This window comes from Alexandromys fortis, unplaced genomic scaffold (genome assembly GCF_014885135.2).
Source record: "Alexandromys fortis isolate MF-2015 unplaced genomic scaffold, M_Fortis_MF-2015_v1.1 scaffold_141, whole genome shotgun sequence".
In the NCBI taxonomy this organism is placed as follows: Eukaryota; Metazoa; Chordata; class Mammalia; order Rodentia; family Cricetidae; genus Alexandromys; species Alexandromys fortis.
In genome coordinates, this window is record NW_026068060.1 from 3,225,433 (window position 1) to 3,236,578 (window position 11,146).

Sequence of the window (11,146 nt, forward strand, 5' to 3'; positions counted from 1 at the left end):
ATTTATGATGCACCATGAAATAAAGGACTTTCTATACCTGAAAAATACAAAGGGATAAATATACTGTTGTAAATTACTTTTATATAACAACAAGGTCAGCCTCTGCCCCCAATTACTCAGGTGTAGAAACAGAACATGTAGCAAGAAAATCAGCAAAATTGCCAGGTTACGGAAGAAAAATCTGAAAGTGGGATGATCAAGTAACACTGGTTGCTCCATCCTCTCTTGATGGGTACCAGAAACATTCTGAGACTTAAAGACTCAAGAAATTTGTAGACAAACATTTCAATATTTTCATTCTAAATAATGCCCTGGCCCCTATAAATGTGAGGAAGGTGCAGCGTGGAGAGGAAATGAAGTGTGTTTGCACTGTGTACTCAAGTCTTTTTTTTTTTCTTCTGGTGACTTAACAAGACAGGGATTCTGGATATCAAAGTACCTCATGTATCAGGAAATTCTAAGTAGAAGTTGGAAAGCTTTCACACAAAAGTTCAAAAAGGCAGACCATTTTGCTATATATAGAACATGTCACTTACACTAAAGAATCCAAGACAAAAGATAAAACCATAGACCTGGCAAACTACAGGCCCTGCCTTCACTCCATCTTCATAGTTTACTTTCTGTACGTATTGGGAGTACAGCCAGGGATCATGAATTACATCTTCTAAACTCCACCTCAGTTGTTTTCAATTGTGTTCCAGCAGCTAGTGTGTTTCCTACTACTTCCTTCCATTTTGGAATTTTCAGTGTCATTAGATGCATATAATCAGGATTCCAGGTTGTTTAAATAACTAGAGGGGCTCATTAGCTACACATTTTGAAGATCACAAGTCAGAGCTCAAATATATCTTTACTCTTCACTTACACACTTGAACTTCTCTTGGCCATATAGAAAAAAAAATACAGGCCTGAGAAGAGAAACAGGTAATATTACGTAAAATACAGTTTTTAACAAGATAAATTATGCATGGGGGAGAGATAATTCTGCTCCTTTTCTCTGTAGAGCTTCTCCTTCATTCACCCCAGATAAGATGGCATTTAGCAGCTGGGGAGTATAGCACTTTCTGGTGAGGTTTATGGGAACCAGATCATAAGAAAAAACAGGAGAGTCTGAGAGGGGCACTTTGTCCTGTAGTTGACAGAAACCTGATTTACATTTTATTCCAACTATTCTCCCTCCTTATGGGATAAACAGAATCACAACCATGGATTTAAAACAATGAAAAAGAAGATTGTTTTTGTTTCTCTTCCTTCGGCGATTAATGGAAAATATATAAATACGGTGAATAAAAAATGTCCATGAAACTCTTTTGAAGTTTAGCTTAGATTTGACAAAAACGAGAAGTGCCTTGGCTGTATCTCATGGGTGACAGTAGCAGCAATAGGGTGAGACTCACTTGAATGTCATGATCTGTTGGGTCTTTCGCTATAAGAGACACAATTAATAGACCAGTCTAATAGGCAAGGAACTGGAGTTTATGGAAATAGATTACACTCTCGAAATACTCCAGAGCGAGTAAAGAGCTAATGTATTAATATAAGTTAACAGACTGCAATAGATATTTATATAATTTTTTTAACCTATAGGAGATTAGTTCAAAGCAAAACAAATAAACAAAACACCCCAGTGTAAGAACTGCTCTGAGGCAGATATTTACAGATGTATTAAGGATCCAGATCCATTAGTCTTAAAGTGGGAAGACTTATATTGCATATAGAGTCTAATCTATTCACACAACCCCCTAACTGTGGATCTAGGGATCATTGACAGAAAGCCAAAGATAATTCAAATCACTTTGGCTGGCCAGAAGATGGAGGCAATGTGAAAAGCAATGTGACGTGACTGTCTTTAAGAGTTTTTATGTTCTTTTTATTTAAAATGGATTATTTTCTTATATAGTGTATCCTTCCTCTATTTTTGGAAGATCCTCTCCACCTCCCCTAAATCTAGATCCACTCTTTTTCTGTCTCTAATTAGAAAAGAACAAGCTTCAAATCTAAGAGATAACAACAAAACAAAATAGAACATGATAAAAAAAAAAAAGAAAATCACGTAGAGTTGGATAAGACAAATCAACAGGAGGAAAGAAATCCCAAGAGATGGCAAAAGAATCAGAACATTCCTTCTCACACTCAGGAGTTCCTTGAAAAATAAACTGGAAGCTGAGTTTATATATAAGTTTATATAAGCAGAGGACCTTATAAAAACCAAGCCATATAGTCCGTAGTCTTGCTACTTCGGTCTGTGAGTTCATATGAATATTGCTCAGTTGATTTAGAGGACCTTTTTCTTTGTGTCTTCCATCGACTCTGACTTTTACACTCATTCTTTCTCATCTTCTGTATGGTTCTCTAAGCTCTGAGAGGAAAGATTTGATAGAACAACCTTTTTGGAGCCGTGCATACCAAGGTCTCTCTTTCTCTTTATAATATCTGGCTAAGGGTCTCTGTATTTGTCCCCATCTGTTGCAAGAGGAAGCCTCTCTGCTGACGGCTGAATAAGGCACTGGTCTATGATTATAGGAGAATGTCATTAGGAGTCATTCTGCTGACGGCTGAATAAGGCACTGGTCTATGATTATAGGAGAATGTCATTAGGAGTCATTCTATCACCACTTTTAAAAAATATCCCAGTAGTGTTTGGTTTCACCTAGGTCTCTGGATTGTCTCACTGGTCACCAAACAGTGTCATGTATAAATTTGATCTCGTGGTGTGGGACACCCTTACTCTGGCACATCCCTGACTGACTAAAGGTCAAAAGTTGTGTGGCTGGATTGGTGTACCAATTCCTCCCCTGGAAGACTTGCCTGGTCATAGACATGGGCAGTTTGGCTACATATTCATTATTTCTAAGACTTTTATCTGGGATCATGTTTACTTGCTCAGATATACTCATAGCGCCTTTATTAATGATAGTGAGGACATGGAGATGACTTAGATGCCCCTCAACCAATGAATGGATAAAGCAAATGGGATACATTTACACGATGCAGAATTACTCAGCTGTTAAAAACTGTAATTGAAATTACATGGCACAAGTGAGAAGGAAACACGGAACATGCAACAAACCCGCTTAGGAGTTTATGAGGGGGGTGTACAGGCCTGGGGAAGGTCGGTGTGCAGAGAGAGAAAGAGGTGAAGATGGCATGTCTAGCTTTTAAAGGCTGCCTAGCATATGCACATGGCAGGGGGGTGAGGTACGTCATACGCAGATGATGGAGCTCACACATGCATGTAAGGGCTCACACGTCACATGTAGGTGTTGCAACCTGCCACACGTGGGTCACGTGTCAGGGCTTTTCTGCACATGTGTGGCCCTGGAGCCCAGAAGTATCAACCATATTGTAGCTAAATCATAGCAGTAACATCATGAAATTAGAAAGCAAATGGATGGAACTAGTAAAAAATATCATCCTGAGTAATGGACCCATATATGACATGTACTCTCTCGTAAGTGGATGTTAGTTATAAAGTAATGGAAAATCATACTACAATCATCAGATCAAGAGAGGCTAGGTGACAAGGAGGTCTCAAGAGGGACACTTGTATCTCCCTAGAAAGGGGGAATAAAAAGATATCGTGGGTGGACTGGAGGTGGGTGTGGATGAAAAATAAGGGATCAGGTTGGGATGAGGAATAAGAATACTGAAAAACCCTCTGGAAAGGGGATCATTTCAGGGTCATTTAGAAACCTGATGTAACAATGTTACTTTTTTAATAGATAAGTAGTGCTCAATAGTGTAAATACTCCATACCCTATTTTCTTTATCCATTCTTCAGTATCAATTTCTGGCTATTATAAATAGAGCAACAAGTAAAATGGTTGAGTAAGTGTCCTCATGGTAACATGAAACTTTTCTTGAGTACATGCACAAGGGTGGTGTAGATATATCTTGAGTTGGATTGATTTCCAAATTTTTGAATAACTGTCATACTGATTTCTACAGTGGGTGTACAACTTTGCACTCCTACCAGTAATGTGTGAGTGTTCCCCTTGCTCAACATCCTCTCCAGCAAGAGCTGTCACTTTTAAGGTGTAAGATGGAATCTCAGACTTGTTTTGATTTTCATTTCCTTGATAGATAAGAATTTTGAACAATTCTTTCAATGTTTCTCAGACATTTGAGTTTCTTCTACTTTATTTATTCTACTGAGAATATTCTGTTTAGATCTGCATCCCATTTTTAATTGGGTTATTTGTCTTCTTAAGTTATTTATATATTTTGAATATTAGTCCTCTATTAGATGCATAATTCGTAAAAATATTTTTCTATTCTGTATGCTACCGCTTTGTCCGATTGACTATGTCCTTTGCCTTACAGAATATTTTCTGCTTAATGAGATACAATTTGTTCATTTTTTTATCTAAGTGCCTGTGATACAGGTGTTCTGTTCATAAAGTCTTTTCCTACCCAAATGAATTCAAAGCTATCTACCACTTTCTTCTCAGGCTCAGTGCATCTGTATTTATATTGAGCTGTTTGATATATTTGGTTGTGCAGGGTGATAAGTATGGATCTATTTGTATCCTTCTACAAGCAGAAATCCAGAGCCATTTTCTGACCAAATTGTTTGTGGAAGGTGTATATTTTACAGTTGGTATCTCTGGACTCATTATCAAAGAACAAATGTACATAGGTGTATGCATTTATGTCTGGGTCTTAAATATAATTCCATTGATAAAGGTGTCTGTTTTTATGCCATGACAATGTTTTTTTGTAGTATGACTCAAAATTCGAAATGGTGATACCTCTAGGAACTTTTATTGTTCAGTACTGTTTTGCCTATCTTGGGTCTTTTGGTTTTTCATGTGAAGCTGAGAATTGTACTGTTGTATTTCCATTAGCACAATGACTGTAGTAGCTGAATTTCCTGCTGTTTCAGCCAGTAATTGTGACCCCACAGTTACTGGCCCACTTCTCCTGCAGCAACCTTGTGTGACTTTTACATCCCACTGAGTCTACCTTCTCTTGCTGCAACTAAAAATAGCTTTTAGCTAAGTCTCTATCATTCTATTTATTAATAAGACATGGGAATGTGAGACTGGGGTGAAAACCTGCCAGTTCAGAGAGGCTGAGAAGCTACTAGTTGACCCTCTGTGTTTGCCAGTATTTCAGAAAGAGAACATGCTTCTGTTTTACCAAACCAAAACAAAAAATAAAAATAAAATACCACCACACTCAAATTCCCTCCCTACTACTTCCTACACATCTCTCTATACCTTTTCCAGACTCCCTCTTACTCTGTGAGGGATAGATATAAAGATATTTACTTTCTGTCAACTAACTGCTAGTTCCACCTCCTGACCAAAGGCTGATTTTATATAATTAAGGTAAATGAAAACTAGGGGTTCACAGTATGGGCAAATATTTCCCAACACTTTCCTTTTCAAATCTGTAAAGAATTATATCAGAATTATAATTCTAATTCTATTGAATGTGTAGACTGCTTTTGGTAGAATGAGCATCTTTACTCTGTGCATTCTACCAGTCCAGAAGCACTGGAGATCTTTCCATTGTCTGATACCTTCTTCAATTTCCTTCTTCAATGACTTGAAGTTTTCATCATACAAGTCTTTGACTTGCTTTGTTTGAGTTACCCCCAAGATATTTTATATTATTTGAGGCTTTTGTGAAAGATGTTGCTTCTCTGATTGTTTTTCACTCTGTTTGTCATTTTTCTGTAGGAGGGCTAATGATTTCAGTGAGTTAATTTTGTATCCAGCCATTCTTGCTGAAAGTGTTTATCAACCATAGGAGCTTTCTGGTAAAATTTTTAGGATAATTCATGTACACAATCATATTATCCTTAACTTAAGATAATTTGATTTTTTTTCTTTTTCAATTTGTATCCCCTTGATCTTGTTCAGTTGTCTTATTGGTCTAGCTAGAACTTCAAACTTTATTGAATAGATATGGAGAGGATGGACAACATTGTCTTATTTCTGATTTTAGTGGAATTACTTTGAGTTTCTCTGTATTTAGGATGATGATGAATATGTTCAAACTGCCTTTATTATGTTTAGATATTCCACTTATATCCCTTATATCTTTAAGGCTTTTTTTTTTAAATTATGAATTGGTGCTTGATTTTGCCAAAAGCCGTTTATTGCAACTAATGAAATTATCATGTGGATTTTTCTTTGTTTGTTTAGACAGTGGATTTATTGATTTTGCAGTTTTTTTTTTTTTTACCTTGAGTGTTTATTGGCCACAGCTACTTGAGGGGGATGAAGCGGGAGGAGTGGGTGGCACCGATGCCAGGCCGGCCGTGCTTCACAGGCTTGTACGTGATGGAAAACTTGCCCAGGTAGTGACCAATCATCTCTGGCTTGATCTCCACCTGGTTGAAGGTCTTGCCGTTGTACACGCCCACCATGCTCCCCACCATCTCGGGCAGGATGATCATGTCCTGCAGGTGGGTCTTCACCACCTAGGGCTTCTCCTTGGGCAGCGCCTCCTTCTTGGCCTTTCTCAGGCACTTGAGCAGCGAGTGCTGCTTCCGCCGCAGGCCGCGGTGGAGGCACCGCCTCTGCAGGGCACTGTAGAGCTGCATCAGCTGCTCATAGGACATGTCCAGCAGCTGGTCCAGGTCCACGCCGCAGTAGGTGAACTTGCCGAAAGTCCGCTTCTTCTTCTGCTCCACTTCGGCCATCTTGGCGGCGACTCGGAAAAGGCATGGTAATTCTTATAAAGGAAAACATTTAAATGGAATGACTTACAGTTTCAGAAGCTTAGTCCATCATCATCTGATGGGACAAGGCAGTGTGCAGGTAGACACTGTGCTGGAGAAGGAGCTGAGAGTTCTACATTTTGATCCTCAGACAACAAAAAGTGAACTGTCCCACTGGATTTGTCTTGAGCATATATGAGACCTCAAAGCCCACCAATACAGTGATACACTTCTTCTAAACAGGCCACAATTAATCCAATAAGGCCACACACCCTAATAGTGCCACTCTCTATGGGACCATTTTATTTCAAATTACCACAAGCTCTATCTGCATCTCTAGGATGACACATACTTGATCACAGTAGCTTCATGATGTTTTCTTGGATTAAGTTTGCAAGTATTTTATTGAGTATTTTTGCATCTATATTCATGAGGGAAATTGGTCTGCAATTCTGTTTCTTTCTTTTGGAAATATTTATGTGGTTTGTTTATTCATTAGGATAATTGTGGCCTCATAAAATGAATTTGAAAATGCTTCTTCTGTTTCTATTTTGTGGGAATTTGAGGAGTATTGGAACTATCTTTTCTTTCAAAGTATGGTAGAATTCCATGCTAAAACTGTCTGACCCTGTGCTTTTTATGGGGAGGGAGAGAGACTTTTAAGAACTGTTCCTATTTCATTAGGGCTTGTAGTTCTTTAAATTTTGGGTTAGTAAAGAAGTGGAATGCTTTAAGCACTGCTTAATGGGGTGGAGCATACTGCTAGGAGACTAGAATACAATGGTGATGATAATGATTTTATGTGTAAGGAGTTGGCTCAGAGGTTTCAGAGAATTTTAGATGTTGCTGAGAAATGATTTTGTGATATTTTGGTTAAGAGAGTGGCTGCCTTTTGTCCTTGTCTGAAAAGTATGCCTGGGGCTAAAATAAAGAGTTTCAGATTAATTTCATAGGCAGAAGAAATATCAAAACAGCACGGTATGGACTCTGTCACATGGATATTAGTGGCAACTCTAATGAAACTATTTATAATGAAAAGGAACAAACTGAGCGAGGAAAAATACTTGAGGAGAAAAGGACACCAGAAAGCAGAATGGAGCTAAATCCTGTGTGTGTTCAAGGAGATAAACAGTTTAAGAAATGCAATAAAGTGAGTGGTTACCTCAGTGCAATATCCCACCCAGCTAAATTTTCAATTTGTGGAAAGGAACTAAAGAAAAGTTTAGAGCTGCATGTGGTGGTGTATGCCTTTAATCCCAACACCGGAAAGACAGACTGCCAGATTTATGTGGTGTGGGAGGTCCTTCTGTCTATGTGTTGCTTTTATTGGTTAATAAATAAAGAAACTGCCTTGGCCCGTTGATATGGTAAAATTTAGGTAGGCAGGGAAAACTGGATTGAATGCTAGGAGAAGGAAGGCGGAAAGAGAGACAGCATGGAGCCACTGCTAGAGATGGACATGCTGAAACTTTGCTGGTAGGCCATGACCTCATGGTAATGCACAGATTAATGGAGATGGGTTAAATTAACATAGAACAGATTACCCAATAAGAAGTCAGAGCTAATGGACCAAGCAGTGATTTACTTAATATAGCTTCTGTGTGATTATTTTGGTTCTGGGCGGCTGGGATGAACAGGTAATGCTCCTTACAACAAATTGATGCCCAACGTGAGTTTGAGGCCACTCTGGTCTAAAGAGAACATTTCAGAACAGCCCAACTTAGGCAGTGAAAGGCATACTGCTGATGAAGATGTAAGCAAATTAGGAGAGAATGCTCCAGCTCCAGTAAGCAGCAGAACATGGCAGGTTTAGCCTTATGGTTCTGAATTTAGAGTTAAGGATAGAAGAAAAGAGTTATGGAATAAAACTGTTGATTCCAGGTATGTGTCAAGGGTGTCCCTGAGTGGAGGCATAGTAGAGAAGCCATTGAGTGAAGTTGTGAATGTGAAGCCTGGATCACCTTGGAGAACCCAAGATATCAGAGATGCCAGAGTAGTGGGATAACTGCCGAGGACAGCTGCTAACAGGGAGTGGAACTAGGCCAAGAAAAAGAAGTTTGTTCCAGTCAATGGAATTGGGGGGGTCTAAAGAGTATTTCAATACCAGACATGAACATGCAGAATAGGAGTTTGCCCAGCTGGTTTTCAGTATTGTTTAGATCCAATATTTCCTGTCTATGCTCCTTTTGCAGAATTTTTGAAATGGTGATGTATATCCTGTGCCATTATATGTTGGAGGTATGTGATCTGCTTTTTTATTTTAATTTTACAGGGGATTACTGTAATGGCCTGTCCTGTTCCTTAAGAGACAAGCTGTGCCTACTCCTTTCCCCCACTGATGCAAGTGGATCTTCCTTCTGCTTCCAGTCTGAGCTCCTTCTTTTCCATCTTTCTCCTGAGGAGGTAACTGCTGCTGTGGCTTCTCCCCTCCCCCTCTCTCTTTCTCTCTGTTTCTCTTTTTTTCTCTCTCTCTGCCTCTCTCTCCTTGTCCCCTTTTCCCTCCCTCCCCCTTTTCTCTTCCCTTCCATAACCCACTAAATAAATATGCAACCTCACTCCACCGCATGGCATGCCTATGCATCTCTGTCTCTCACTCACCACATGGCTCCCTGCCTAGGACCTGCTGATCCTCGTGGCTCGCTGCTGTACCCCTTGGGGATCAGCAGCATTTTATCTAAACCATAACAATTACACTTAAAGAAAATGCATGAGTCTCAGAAGAGACTTTGGACTTTGAAACAAGTTTGAAACTGTTACAGACTATGGGGATTTTGAAGTTAGACTCAATGTATTTTGGCATCATGGTTTTGCGATATGATATGGCTTTAGGGCTAAGGAGAGGAATATGTCAGTTTGAACAAAAATAGGCACCAAAGGGAGTGGCATTATTAGGAAATGTGGCCTTGTTAGAATAGTTGTGGTCATTTTGGAGCAAGTGTGTAACTGTGGGGGCAGGATTTGAGGTTTCTTTTCTCGAACTTCATTCAGTGTGACAGTCACTCAACTTCCTGTTGCCTTCAAGATGTAGGACTCATAGCTCCTCCAGCACCATGTCTGCCTGCATTCTGCCATGCTCCCTGTCATGATATTAATGAACTGAATCTCTGAAACTGTAAGCCACCATTTCAATTAAATGTTTTCTTTATAAGAGTTGCTATAGTCACTGCTTTGTAGACCTTGCCAACTCCTGTCACCACTTGTGGTAGCCATGTTCTTCAACATCTAGGCAATGGAGAGCCCTTAGGCCACATCTCCTTTGAGCTATTTGCAGACAAAATTCCAAAACAACAAAATACTTTTGCATCTGAGCACTGGAGAGAAGGGATTTGGGTATAAGGGTTTGTTCTTTTACAGACTTATTCCAGGATTCATGTGCCAGGATGGTGATTTCACATGCCATAATGGCACTGGCAGCAGATCCAAATCTATGGAGAGAAAAAAAATTGAAATAGACAACTTCATTCTGAGGCATACAAGTCCTGTCATCTTGTCCACAGCAAATGCTGGACCAAACACAAATGATTTCCAGTTTTTTTTACCTGCACTTCTAAGACTAAATGTCTGGATAACAAACTTGTGGTCTTTGGGAAGGTGAAAAAAGTCATAAACATCATGGAAGTCATGGAACATTTTGGGTCCAGAAATAGCAAGACAAACAAGATCACCATTTCTGACTGTGGACAACTCTAATTCTTTGACTTTCAGGTTTCTTACTCACAAGACCATTCCTTATGTAGCACAAAAGAGCACCCTACACCATCTGCTCCCAATATCCTGTAATCTCTGCTCTCACTGAAGTTCTTTGGCTTCCACAATCTTCTCATTCCCCTCCAAGTCTAGCAGTATTGCAGGGTTAATAATATGATTACAAATAAACACTAAGAAGGAAGGAAAAAAGAATTGCATGGTCATGGATTCTCTTCACAGCAACGAAAACTAAGACAACCTGGATTTCTTCTCTATGGTAACTTGAATGTAATTGGCTCAAATAATCTGACAGGAAGTGATCCTATTAGGAGCAATGACTTGGTTGGAGTGGGTATGGTACCGTTGGAGGATGTTTGTCACTGTGTAGTGGGATATGAAGTTTCCTATGCTCAGTATACTTCCCAGTGAGTCTGTATACTTCCTTTGCTTGCAATATGTAGGACTCTCAGCTATTTCTGCAGTACCATGTCTTCTCTTATGCTGCTATGCTCCCTGCCATTATGATAATGGACTGAACCTCTGAAACTCTAAGCAATGTGCCTCAATTCAATTTTTCCTTATAAAAGTTGCATGGTCATGGTGTCTTTTCACAGCAATAAAACCCCTAAGTCATTCTCATTTCTCTATTCCTGTCGTACTTAGAGTCAGTTGTTTCATATTGTTCCAGATTTCTTGATGTTTTGTGTCAGAAGTTTGATAATTTAATATTTCCTTTGACCAATGTATCTATTTCTTTTTCTGTGTTTTCAGTGCCTGAGATTATGT

General features: G+C 39.2%; 1 pseudogene; it reads right to left on the reverse strand.

Annotated features, from left to right (window-relative positions):
* Positions 1-5,389: 5,389 nt before the first annotated feature.
* On the reverse strand, positions 5,390-8,150 carry LOC126487415 (40S ribosomal protein S15-like; annotated as a pseudogene).
* Positions 8,151-11,146: the final 2,996 nt, after the last annotated feature.